The sequence below is a fragment of the Magnolia sinica genome, chromosome 9, assembly GCF_029962835.1.
Source record: "Magnolia sinica isolate HGM2019 chromosome 9, MsV1, whole genome shotgun sequence".
Classification (NCBI taxonomy): Eukaryota; Viridiplantae; Streptophyta; class Magnoliopsida; order Magnoliales; family Magnoliaceae; genus Magnolia; species Magnolia sinica.
Genome location: NC_080581.1, coordinates 33,720,580 through 33,735,663, shown reverse-complemented (window position 1 = coordinate 33,735,663; position 15,084 = coordinate 33,720,580).

Here is a 15,084-nt window from a genome sequence, read left to right as displayed (position 1 = left end):
ACATGGAATGAATTCGGACCATTTGTCGTCAATCCGACGGTCCCAGGAGCTATGGCAAGCAATATAATGTGGGTGAATCGAGCAGCGATGAGACCCAAATGCATTCCTTGTAGTCGCACTAAAAAATGGCCGCCATCTTCTTCCTTCGAACCCACCAAGAAAATGTTGTTAGAGCTCCACTCCGACTATCCCCCAAGCTCCATTACACCCCCAGAAATTCTCCCATGCAGTCGGATTGAAGAAAGAAGCATTCATTAGAGATCCGCCATTAATGACGACCATCTTCTCCGCCGTTCCAACTGAGTCAGACTCAGTTCGGGATGCTGTTTTCAGGCTCTCACCATCTGTTGATGGTGTTGGGAAAGGAGATTGGAGAAAAGAAAGGAAGAAAAGAGGAAGAAATGAAGAAGAAAGAATAAGGAGAGTGGTGCGGCTGTTGCACCGCTCGAACACAACCAACTCAAACCGGGCCGAATCTGGACTGACTCCAGATCGAGTCACACGTGGGACTGATTCAGTCCAGGCACCGCTGGTCCTTTGCACGTCCAGGGTTGGTCATTGATGTAAGCCTACCATCCAGGGTTATTGTGTCCAAATGGTTTTGAAGGATGGTCTTTTATCGCATTATTTTGACACTCGCCCTATTAAGCCTATTTTGATAATTGCCCTATGTGGCTTGTTTGATATCGCCCTATGTAGCTTTGTTCTAATATTTTTTTATATGGGTTAGATGTTTTATACTGTGTAACCATGCGATGGTAAGCCCCATATACTGTAATATGATTGGCCACTAGTCAATGGGTTTCCATTAAACATCCTAAGATGGTAGCCTCATGAGCCGGGGATGGTGGTAATGGGACACTATGCCTGAGTTGTCGGCCTACGCTGGGCCCTGCGCTCCCCGTAGTGACCGTGAGCTTATTCTAAAATGGCTGATTGTAATTGGACTAATGATGGGTTGTCAAATCATGCACGCATAGCATACTACGACGGCTTGGATTATTATGCCCATACGATTACGTTGCGAGTTGCGCTAATGACCAGCCGATCGATTTATGATGATGACTTGGATCACTCATGCCTATACGATTACGTCGCATGTTGCGCTGATGACCAGTCACATCCTTGGGTGATGACCCCATTGCTTGTCTGAATGTTTTTCCTGGGGCACCGACCGTCCGGATGATTTACCCGGGTCAATGATTGTATTCATGCATCCATGCACCTAATAAGACTGCATTTACTCTGTTTTAGTTGTCTGGATGTTTTATACTATTTCTTACCTAATGCGGCGGTGTGTAATCTTGAGAGAAATTCACACTGAGTTGGTCACTCATCCATCAAATATACAACTGTACAGGTAGTACAGGTGGCTTTAGTGATATATATGTTTAGACTTGATAAGGAGCAGGGTACGATTGTCATGGATGCATGGCTATATTTACCTAGAGGAGCTGCGTGATCTTACGACTTATATTTATATGCTTTCCGCTATTCTTCATGTATTAAATTCTTGTAAATCTTGTACTTGTTAAATTCAGAGACATTGGTTTGTATAAGTCATTATGGGCAGCTTCTTGTAAATTTGAATGATAATGAAATTTTTCTTTATATTGATTTGTCCACACTATGCTCATTTGCTTACTCTGATGAAGGAAAAAAAATGTACACTCGAATTTGACCATCCTTTAAAGCTAACACTCGGGTTTTTAGGACTCGGGTCATATACTCGGGTCTTGAAAAGTCCAGGCGTTACAAGTTGGTATCGGAGCATAGTTTGGACAAACTTGGCCTTGGGAAATGATCTTATACAAGCCTTAATTGTCTCAAGTTAGGATGTTGGAATTAGAAATTTGAACTTAGGTGAATTTTCCTTAGACTTAGAAGAACAATTGCGAACGTAGAAACCCAAACTTAGGTCCCCTTAGTAATTACTAGAACATCCTTTGAATTTGTGTGAAATTCCCTTACAGTAAAGGGAAATTTGAGAAGATAGAGACTTCAACCTTATGCTCCCTTGAAATTTTAGGTTAGGCCTTTAGATGTTAACTTTTGTATAAATCCCTTAGAATTAGGAAGAAACGAAAATGTAGAAGCTCAAATATAGGCTCCCTAGAACATTGTTTGGAGAATTTTAGAACTTAGAAATGATCTTAGGTTCCCTTGAAAATTTTAGGCTTAAACCTTTTAACTTAGAAGTAAAAACTTGGTTCCCATGTAAACCACCAAAACTATTATTTGAACTTAGAATTAAACGTAGGTCCCTTTAGAAATTATTAGAATAACCATTTGAACTTATATGAATCTCCTCTGTAGCTAGGATAATATAGGGACTCAAAATTTTAGGCCCCTAGATGATTGTTTTGGACGATCATAAAACTTAGAAATGATATAAGGTTCTTTAAAAAAATATAGATATTCAATGTTTTAGGTCCCTTAAGAAAGTTGTTGGAAAATCTTAGAAACTTCAAACTGGACCTAAGTCCCTTTAACATTCTAGGTTAGCCATTTGAACTTAGAGACAAAGCTTAGCTCCCCATTATAGAATATCAGAGTAGTTGCTTAAACTTGGAACTAAACCTAAATATTGTAGGAGGACAACTTGAGAACATAAGTACTTCAAACTTTAGACCCTTGAAATTTTTAGGACTAGACCTTTAGACTTCAAACTCATGTAAAGATCCTTGGAAACTATTAAGTTAGCCATTTGAAATTACGAGGAATTGAGAACATAGTGATTCAAAATTTTAGGCCCCTAGGAGAGTTGTTTGAATGACTGGAGAGCATAGAAATGAACTTAGGACCCTTAGAACATTTAGTCATTGAACTTATGGAAAGTTCTCTGTAAAAGTTATAGCTTTGAAAATATAGATACTTCAAAATGTTAAGCTCCCTGGAAGATTGTTTTGGTAACTATAGGATGTAAAAATGTGTAGGTTCCCTTGAGAGATTTTAGGTTTAGTCATTTGAAATTAGAAACTAAACTTAAGTATTGTGGATGTGCAAATGGCCACTATGATGTATAAAAGGACCAAACCAGAACATTTTTATACTTAACTTCCAAATGAAGATTTGCTAGAAATTCAGGATATGAAATTCCTTGAGATTTCATGGTTAGGGATAACGTCATCGTAGTAATCAATCAAATGGATTGAATTTAGGCTTCGTAGGAAATTCCTTATCCACCACATTGCACGCTAGGTTGAACATGAGCACTTCCTAAAATCTAAGGAATTAGGCTAGCAATTGTTGTTTGAATTTCTCAATACATCTTTTACTTAGAAGTAACATTTTCCACAAATTTTAGCATGCAAGAATTAACTAGAGATGAAGTTATATGATCTTAGGTAAAAGTTTCAACCCTAGGCTAGGCATCTTGAAATTAGATTAGAAATCTTAAATAAACTCGGCAACCTTTAAACTCAGGTTCCACGTAGAAATCTGTCTTGAGATTTCCAAGTAGTACTTAGATAATCAGAGTGCGCATTAGAAGCGTAATGGGCCACATAGTTTTATCTGTCGTGAAATTAGATGATCACATGATAATTCCCAAGGGTCTAGACCAATCGGGGTCGCGGATTGATGGAACCATATATATGGAAAGCTACATGGTTTGGCTCAAGTTCTAAGTCCTAGCAAATCTCAACGATCTCGTTGCCCTGATCAAGCAAAGGATCGAGATTTAACAGGATTGTGAATTGATACCAAAATCCTCTGTCCTGCAGGCAGGAGATCGACGTATCGGGCTCAAACCCACTACAACCATTTGTCCATGACAGCTCGAACACTGAAAAATCGTATTGCACTTTAGGTAGTGGGGAACTATTAATAGAGATAAACAGGGGTAAAAGGAAAGAAAAGAGATGGATATTGGCCACCAAAATGAACTTATAATCTTAGTAATCTCGTTGTTGGCCAGCATTAGAATAATTTCCAAGCTCTAGTTAATACATAAATGATTTACGACATTTAGTAGAACCTAAACACACCAGTCAATCTACTAGATTATAGGCATAAGGGTCGTGAAAACTTTCGATGTTGCTTGTTGAGAATATATGAAACATGATTTAACACTTATACATATGTGAAATAGGGTAAAATGTTTAGGATAACTAAATCACTCACAATGCAAATAATCGAACAACGTGTTACCAAATCTCGAGGTCGAGATTTTCTTTAAGGGGGTAGATTGTAACGACCTCAGTTTTGGGCGCTTCGCGGCATAAGTTTAGAAAAATAATGGATATTATCATCATCCCTAATAATAATAGAAGCACTGAATTTTGAGGACGAAATTCTCTTTAAGGAGGGTAGATTGTAACACCCCGTACTTTTCAGTACTCAGGTGTTACCAGGAAGACCAAATAATTCATTTTAAATGGGATATAATTGTATGTATATATTATAATACAAAATAATTTTACAATTATTTGTAATAATATATATGTTACTTAAATCATTTGTAATAATATATATGTTACTTAAATTATTCAAATTAGGTATACTACTTATTTCACATTATTTAAACTATATATAAAATAAATTGTATGTCAACACATTGTCATAAAATTTACGTATATTGACTAATATTTACATTTTTAAATTTAAACTACGTATTATTGTATTATATCATATAGAAAAAATATACATCACTTAGAATAATTAATGTTTATATATGTGTAAAAGAAAAATACACACACACACACACACACACACACACACACACACACACACACATATATATACTTATAGGTAATTATAACAAAAATTAAATTTAATATACTATTCAAATAGTAAGATGTGATGGAGTCCTTAGACACACAAATGATCCCTTTGGGCGTTTTGACTGTTGATGGTCGAGATGGAACTAATCCAGCCGCTGATTGACGCGATCGACAATAAAAGACCTAAATTCTATTAGTATGGCCCACCTAAGTCTTGGATCGGCCTCATTCTTTGGGCCGGGCCCTAATTTAACCCGTCAAGGCAAATGAACGGGATGGATTGCTGTTGGACCAACTCTGTGGGCCCCACTTTCGATGTGCGTTCTCGGCCCATGTGTGCACTCGCCGTGCACTGGTCTAAGAGACCCAATCAAATCGGTCTGACCGATATTCCAAAATAGGAGAGATTTCTCCCTCCCTTCTCCCGTGCCAGGCGCGTGTTTGAACAAACGCAGGACCGTCCGTTTGCAACCGTTGTGGCCCACCATCTTAGACCCACACTCAATCCAAACTGTCCATGTTGTAGAGGACCCAAACTCGTGCAACTCTGCTTGGTTTCATGTGATTCCTCAAACACGTGCGAGCACAAATGCCGGTGAAAACGGACTGATTTTGTTTCTTTCCCTTCTAAAAATGGAAAGTCTCCACGCTGGCAATCCGCGTGAGATTTCCTCCTTCAATCCCGACTGTCCAGTGCAAGCAATCTTAACCATTCGTTTCTATTCACATGGATTTGGGTTTTCGGTGGAAAACCGACACCGAAAAACCAAACCGCGACCGGTTTTATGCGCCAACTGTTTCTTCTCTGACACGGAATGAATCCGGACCGTTTTTTGTCAATCCGACGGTCCCAGGAGCTACGGCAAGCCATATAATGTGGGTGAATCGAGCAGCGATGAGACCCAAATGCATTCCTTGTAGTCGCACTCAAAAACGGCCGCCATCTTCTTCCTTCGAACCCACCAAGAAAATGTTGTTAGAGCTCCACTCCGACTATCCCCCAAGCTCCATTACACCCCCAGAAATTCTCCCATGCGGTCGGATTGAAGAAAGAAGCATTCATTAGAGATCCGCCATTAATAGCGACCATCTTCTCCGCCGTTCCAACTAAGTCAGACTCAGTTCAGGATGCTATTTTCAGGCTCTCACCATCTGTTGATGGTGCTGGGAAAGGAGATTGGAGAAAAGAAATGAAGAAAAGAGGAAGAAATGAAGAAGAAAGAATAAGGAGAGTGGTGCGGCTGTTGCACCGTTCCAACACAACCAACTCAAACCGGGCCGAATCTGGACCGACTCCAGATCGAGTCACACGTGGGACTGATTCAGTCCAGGCACCGCTGGTCCTTTGCACGTCCAGGAGGAGGAAGGAAAAAGAGAAGTCAGTGAGAGAGAAGGAGCAGAGAAAGAAGAAAAAAATGGGGAAAGAATAGGTGCGGCTGCACCATCACCAAGCTGCTGCACTAGCTCGACTCGAGCTGAGTCTTGCGTCTGGCCCAGTCCAGACATTTCTAATTTCCAGCTTATTGAAAACAGAGAAAGAAGAGGAGAGAGTTAGGGAGAGAAGAAGACAAGGTGAGAGAGTGAGTTGTGTAGCTAGCGAGTCGACTCGACTCACCTGAGTTGAGTTGGCCCATCCTTGAGTCGAGTCCAGCTACCTCTGGACTTCCCAGAAGCAGAAATGAAGAAGGAGAGAGAATGTAGGGAAGAGTGGTTGTGTTGGGCCGGTCAACTCGGTACGAACCGAGTCATCAAGGTGAGTCAACCTTTCCTCTCCATTCTAGCCTTGTTCCGATGCACTGTTATCATTTGTTACCATTGTTGTTATTTGGATTATTAATATTAGATATGGTTAGCCATTAGTAGACCATTATGCTAAACTAGTTATTACAAACAAATTTCAATTATTAAATATTAGTATCCTGTTTATTATTCTTAAATATTCATTTTGGATAGTCGTTGGTGTCACCACAATGATTATTTTGCTACATTAACTAATATTAATTATAATACTAATGTTAACAATTATTTTTTAATTATTAAATTAACATGCTTACTATTTCCATTATTAATAGGATTGTTAAATATTAAGATGCATGACCATTAGTAAATTATCCATTCTAATGATAGTTATTATATACAAGAAATTAAAATTAATGCATTGTCTTATCATAGATAGAATATTATAATATTAATTATCATCATAATAATTATTAACCAATATTAACTATAACACTAATGTTAGTAAATATTTTATAACTATTAAATTAACATTATAAATAATTACACACTACTAGGGTTCAACCTTAAAAATCTAGCCTAAACCCAAACTCTAGGATGAAGACCCTAATTCCACATTAAAAACCCTAAGATAGATGACTCAAACCCTAGGATATGATCTTAAACCTAGGAAGTGTGTGGAACTTGGATCTAATGATGTACGCTCATGATCTGTGGTAGGATTCAATTCTAAGGGCGCAAGCACTTAGCGACACTAGTAGGCGATTCAAAGTCTAAGGTGATGATTCTTCCCCTTGAGCTTTCTATCTTCTCATTAGCTTAAGTTATAGTTTTTATTAAAAATTATAATTGATATCTCTCTCTTAGAATCACATGTGTTAGCTGGTGGAAATTGAATTGCTATATTGCCTGCTTAATGTTCATCCTGTATATTTGTTCATGCTTGTGGATTATTCGTGTATTGCTTATGGACTTTAAACTGATACATTAGTGGAAAACCCCCACCTATAAATGTACACCCATACTTGGGATGTAACCCGACTGGTTGTGATTAAAATGGACCTTCGACTTAGTGGTTATTGAGTGGTGGTCTAAGTGGATCATTGATGTGGGCCTACCATCCAGGGTTATTATGTCCAAATGGTTTTCAACGATGGTCTTTTATCACATGGTTTTGACACTCGCCCTATGAGGCCTATTTTGATAATTGCCTTATGTGGCTTGTTTGATATCGCCCTATGTGGCTTTGTTCTGATATTTTTCCTATATGGGTTCGATGTTTTATACTGTGTAACCATGCGATGGTAAGCCCCATATACTGTAATATGATTGGCCACTAGTCAATGGATTTCCATTAAACATCCTAAGATAGTAGCCTCATGAGCCGGGGATGGTGGTAATGGGACACTATGCCCGAGCTGTCGGCCTACGCTGGGCCCTGCGCTCCCTGTAGTGACCATGAGCTTATTCTAAAATGGTTGATTACAATTGGACTAATAATGGGTTGGCAAATCATGCACGCATAGCATACTATGACGGCTTGGATCATTATGCCCATATGATTACGCTACGAGTTGCGCTAATGACCAGCCGATCGATTTATGATGATGACTTGGATCACTCATGCTCATACGATTACGCCGCGTGTTGCGCTGATGACCAGTCACATCCTTGGGTGACGACCCCATTGCCTGTCTGGATGTTTTTCCTGGGGCACCGACCGTCCGAATGATTTACCCGGGTCGATGATTGCATTCATGCATCTATGCACCTAATAAGACTGCATTTACTCTGTTTTGGTTGTCTGGATGTTTTATACTATTTCTTACCTAATGCAGCAGTGTGTAATCTTAAGGGGAATTCACACTGAGTTGGCCACTCATCAATTAAATATACAACCGTACAGGTAGTACAGGTGGCTTTAGTAATATGTGTGTTCAGACTTGATGAGGAGCAGGGTACGATTGTCAGGGATGCATGACTGTATTTACCTGGAGGAGCTGCGTGATCTTGCGGCTCATATTTATATGCTTTTCGTTATTCTTCATGTATTAAATTCTTGTAAATCTTGTACTTGTTAAATTCAGAGACATTGGTTTGTATAAGTCATTATAGGCAGCTTCTTGTAAATTTGAATGATAATGAAATTTTTCTTTATGTCGATTTGTCCACACTACATTCATTTGCTTACTCTGATGAAGGAAAAAAATGTACACTCAAATTTGACCTTCCTTTAAAGTTAACACTCGGGTTTTTGGGACACGGGTCTTGAAAAGTCGGGGCGTTACAGTGTTCACCAACTGTTAAACAACAGCCACACAGAATGCTACTCCACTCCTAATATCCTCACACAGGGGATATTAGTGTTCACTATCAAATAGGTTTTCACAGGTTCACCCAAAACCTTCACAATTGTGTCTTTTTCAAAGGGCTTACACAATTCAAAAACCCTCACTTCTGAGTTTTCTGGCTCTCCTCAGATAACCAACAACTTTGAGATTTTTCTGGCTTAACCTCAAATAAAACCAAACAATGCAAATTAGATAAATTATAAAATACCTGATTTTCTCCTTCGTTGTAGCAGCCAAGAAGAACCAAGTGGAGTAGAGATTTGAATGTCAAAGTTCAAAGTTCAATGTCCAATAGTCACTTTATAATGGTTCTAGGTTCTAATAGATTTTAAATTAAAATCAAAGGGCTAGCTGTAATTGATTTTGATTACAGAAAAAGGAAAACAACAATTCCTTTTTTTAGATTAGATTGAAATATAAGAAACAAAATCAATTAAGAAAGCTAAAGAAAGATAATATCAAATATGCAAACTTAGCTTATATGGAGCACCGACTTATCTCTCAGAAGACCGAATTAATTTAGCTTGGAGTTCTTTAATTTCCATGTATAATTCTAAGATTCGTGCTCTATTTATAGGTGAGCAAATCACGCTTTTGACTGGTCTAAGGACCTCTACGATTGGTCGTAAAACCAACAAATATTTAAAAATTTGGGCGCGATAAGATTTGGTAGTTTCACGACTAGTCGTAGGTTTCCTTCGACTGGTCGTAGGATCCCTTTGACTGGTCATAGGTGGCCAAATTTTAACGCTGTTCTTTGAGTCGTAGGTCTACAACTGGTCGAAGATGCAGTCGACACTGTTCCTACGACTGGTCGAACAGTCCCCAGGACTAGTCGAAGCCTAACAAAAAATTTCTGATTTTTGTAACAAACTTAAGACTGATCCAGGAAATGTTTAGACAGGTCGAAGTAGTGCTAGGACTAGTCGAACAAAGTCTAGGACTAGTCTTAGAACAGATCAAACTCACTTATATAAAACATATGAATTATGTATCCAAAATGGCCTACTCTAAAGGTCAACCTAAGGTCAGTCATACCTTAATAGTGAAGTAAGGACATTGAAACTTTAGAGACGAGTGACCTTTGAAAGTAATGGAGCTTGAAGTCTTGATGTCGTTTAAACTTGAGAGCTTTTTGAGATCTTGAGATTGAACTTGAAAGCTTCTTGAGATCTTGAGGTTGAACTTGAAAGCTTCTTGAGATTCTTGACTTATGAACAGTGCTTGTCAACCTAAGTTGATCTTGAGTAGAACATTGTTCTTCACAGATGCAAGCTTCATAACAGTGTCTTTGGCACCACAAATTTGACAACACAAAGGGCTATAAACTATGACACTTACAGAAGGCCAGAAAGACTCAATGCCTTCTTTGAATATTTCCTTCATGATTTTTGTTAAAGGTTCTTGAAACCCACGTATCACTTTTATAGGCTGGTCAGATTGATGGATCAACATGCCGATTCCGAAGGGTCGTGCATTTTCTGAACAGTCGCAGGGATTCCGAAGGGTCACGTTCGATTCCCAACAGATTGCGTGGAGGAAGCAACATCAATACGACTTCCTGAAATGACTGCAGTAGTTGTGGCTACTTTATTACAAGGTCGTTGTTGTTATCTTATATGGATCGTGGTTGTTACGTTATATGAGTCTGGTATGTCATAACATAAAACACGATATATAAAGTAACAAACATGATCCATAAAACATGGTTCACGGTTCTTGTGTTATATTGGTCATTGTTATAAGGTTATATGGGTCGTGGTTGCCATTTCTAGTTTCAACGATCCAGTGTGCATGTGAACCACGATCGGTTTGGTTTCTGGACCGAATTGGCTTAAAACCCAATTACCATTCTATGTCTTGTCATTCAATGGTCAAGGCTTTAATTCTGAAGGGTCACGCATGATTCTGTACAGTCGCTGGTTCCCTATGGATTGCGTGGAGGAAGCGACATTAACGCGATTTCCTGAAAAAACTGTGGCGATTGTGTAACGCCCCGGATTTCGAGGGTCGAGCAAAGCTCAACTCTCGAGATCTAACGCATCACTTATGCAACATAGGTAATGAAGTTTAAATGTTGTCCATATTAGTGCATTAAACATGAGTGGGATTATACTAAATCATTATATCATACTCCAGAGGTAATTTGATTAAGCAAGCGGAAGTCTGTAACATACATATTTGAAAAAGTGATTTACAACCTCCAGAGTATACGTATGTAACTGAGCTGAATGTTTACATGTATTGTTTCCAAAAATTACAAAATGGTAAAAACATAAGGTGTCCAACTATTCCATAACCCTGTAATCCCGGCGTCGCAGCTCTAAGTCTATATAGACCCGCCTGAGAGCTGCACGTAGGAGAACTCCTCCTCGTTTACAAAATTCGGCTTCGTCGCGTAAGACACATCGTTATCTGTAACTAAAATAAGGTTTGGTTGGTGTTTTAAAACACCATCCTAGAGTAGGAGTGAGTGATTAACTCAGTGGTACTATAAGGCAAAGGTTAATATGTTATCAATTCAGTCAAGTAGTAATGATAAAGCAATACAACAATCACTTCCTAACTACTCTTGTTAATGTAGGAATGATATGCAGTAATGATGCATGCCCTCGCTTGTACTCCCTCAACGACTTCATCTCACGATTGCACATGGCAAACTCCCTAAACGTACGCTTCCTCGCCAAGGCAATGCAATGTGGTGCATGGTCGTGTTAGCCAAGTAATTGATTAGGCTTGTTCATACAGCAGATTTGGGAAGCTAAGGTACCTCCCTTTATATCATTAACTCAAACGGGGATCCATCTACGGTCGTCAATCCTAGTTAATCACATACGATAGGCAAGTTGTAGGACATCACCCCTAATGAAAGTAGTGGATAGGCAAATTCAATTGATTATACTCAAGGTCACTACGGGAGGCTCGTCACCTAAACGTAGGCTGACAGCTCAAATACAATGTCCCATACCACCGTATTCAGCTCACGAGTTTGGGTTGCTCACTGGTTACTACAGGAAGGCTCGTCACCCCAGCGTAGGTCGACGGCTCGACCATAGTGTCCCATACTACAATGCCCGGCTCATGAGTCTTAGCGGATCATGGTATCATGATTGAAACAGGCTTTACATTGGTAAGTGGTACCTTAGATTCAAGAAATATCGTCTATACATGGTAAACACACAATAGGCCAATCGGGTAATTTGACAAGTTTGATTGGTACGAGCGCACTCTGAATTATTCGACATGGAGCGCGTAAACACTCCATGTGGCCTAACCACTGTCGACAATCACCATACAGCTCGGATTCACCAAACATATCTAATGTGGTGAGACTAGTTGGCCACTCGATCGAAAATTGTTACCGATCGCCTGGACTACGTATTAGTCCTAATCATACTTAAATACAATAGGTACTCATATGTGATAGTAAAAACAACATTTAATAAACAATTCAAATATAAATTCCATTTGAGCATTTGAACAAACACATTAAACATGTTATTATACATATGCATTTCATCCATGAATCACGTGATAGCAATTTAAATTACATGAAGGAAACTATAAATATTGATAAGGTAGTTAAGAACCCTATCTCAACACCCTCATTAAATACAATTCATCAAGAAATTTCTCATTCAGACATTTTATCAAACACTTAGACTACACATTTCTACATACATAAAATAAATTAGTTATAACATATATTATGACAAATCCTTTCACAAAAGAGTTGTCATACGTACAAAAAACATGGATTCTAGGTTAATAGTTATGGCAAGCACAAATCATAATTGCACTTTCATTCAAACATTTCAACAAACACATGGAATGCATATTATATTTACATAGTTAACACACATGTATAATTTATCGAATACATCGTAACTAAGATCATATGGCAGTAATCAAGTCAGACATAAATCATTAGCTTACATTGAAAGCCTTGAAAACCATAACCTAAATGTTTATAGTCCACACCTTTCGTCGGATTGCTCGTTTCGAACTCGGTTCGAACACTATATTCCCGTAAACCGAACGTTAGACACCTAAGCAACGAAATAGGTTAGCTATTTCATAGATTCCTTTATTTGGATTCCTAAAACAAGATTAGGGTTAGGATTCCTTACCCAAATCACAGTCAAAATAAGTTGAGTAGCGTAGTAAAGAGGCGATCTAATGCGTGTAGTCGTGGGAGAGAAACACTGCCACGATCTCCCAAACTCTCACTCTTCTCCTCCCTCTTTTCTCCTATTTTCTCTCTTCTCTCACCTAGGGTTTGAGAAAATTCGTATAAGGGAGAGAAGGGGTGGTTTAAGGGCCTTATATATGCTCAAAACTGATGCCAATGGCCCCAGGGCCATGGTATACTTGGGTTATAGCCAAAGGGCAACTATTTTTGACGAACGGGGCCCATCTGGAGGTCCATTGCTCACTTGCATTATAAAACAAGTTCCCTGACCTTGGATCTAAGCCAGATTATCATTTCGGTCCATTCGGATTAGCGGATCAACTGTGGAGGACCTGTATCAGTTCAACGATCATCGTCACTCTATCAGGGCCACAAGTATACGGATAAGAGCAGGAAAATTTTTCTGATCCATGGGTAAAGTTTGGTCAGAATCTGATGGTCTGAAGTCTTTAATTTCACCCACAAGCGAACAACCCAATTCACTTAAGTTTTGGTTCATTTTCTAAAGATATTCGTGTTTCTCACACACTTTACTCAGGGCTCAAGTTGTGCATTTTTGGATATTGTTTGAACTCGATTCCTGCGATGGTTGTCAAGCCCAATAAGACAGTCATAACCTTATAATTTTGTGGTAATTAGACTTTCGACGCACGGTCCAGGTCCGATTCGGAGTTTCAATGTGCTCCCGGGAGCAACTGGGTTTTGGGATTTCTCTTAGGTTTTTAGGTATTTTTAAGTTAGCGATTCTAATGGTTTTGGATCTTGCAGTTCGTATGATAGTGGTTCATGCTAATTCACCAATTAATTTAGTTCAGTACTTAATTAATTTTCGTCTAATTTCTACAGAATTCAGTCCTTAGTGATTTCTGCCTGAGGTGATACTCGGGTCTTTGTACGGATTTTTCCGAGACGTTACAGGTTGTGGCTGTTTCGTTACAGGGGCCATGGTTGTTATGTTATATGGATCGTGGTTGTTACCACTACCAAAAAAGGGGCAAAGGCTACGGATAAAAACTGTAGCTAAAGATTTATGGCTACAGTTATCATCCGTAGCACGACCATAGTCGTAGGTGTCGTAGCCATAGGTCTAAAAGCTATGGCTACAGATTTAATCCGTAGCTATAGATATCAATAGCTACGAATATAATCCGTAGCAATACTTTCTGTAACAAAAAGTACAAACAGCTACGGATAATATTTGTAGCTAAAAGTATAACTAGATCCGTAGCTATATGCCAAAGTTAGATATAGCTACGGTTTTAAATATAGGGCCACGGTTAATAGCCGTAGCATTTGCTGATTTTTTTAAAAAATAAAAAAATAAAAGGAAACAATAATGGGGTCTCCTACCATTGCCAGTACATATGCCCCGATAGATCAATTCATATAAAAATTCCAAATTCAACAATAAAAGAAACCAGTGCATGCACAAAAAATATGATTTGGTTTTTCTTTCCTCTTCTCATTAACCATTGTTTGGATGATCAGATCTTCTAATCTTGGGAATCTTTGAAGCATCCTTAGTCAAACTTTAAGCATGCATCATACCGATGGCTTGGATGACTGACCAAAATTACACATATAAAGAATGTTGCACCTCAGCCAGTGTGACATGGGCCAAAACTCATGCTGGTGCATTCATACATCTAGTAAATACTTTTTTTCCTATTCCTAAATTCCAACTCTTGATTACCATTGCCATTCCTCAATTCATCATAAAAATTTTAAAGGCACATGAAGAGAATAAAGCATAATGTAATTAAAAAAAGGTCCCTGTACTTTGCATTTCATGAAACAATACAAAACAACAGTAGTACAATGAAACAAATACCCAAAACAACAATCTATGAATCTAAGAACCCTACCATAGTTTAACTAAAAGGAACCATAGAAATCTCGAATTGAGGAAATGTGATCCTGATGGGAGTGTTTTCACTTACCGGTTAGCAATGAAAGAGAAGACGACGTCGTTGGGGAGGCCAGAGATGAAGAGCCGACAAACGAAACTGCAGCTTCTGGTGACAATCATCTGAAGCATTTGATCCAGTTGCTCTGGCTTACACTGGAGGCTCCATTCCTC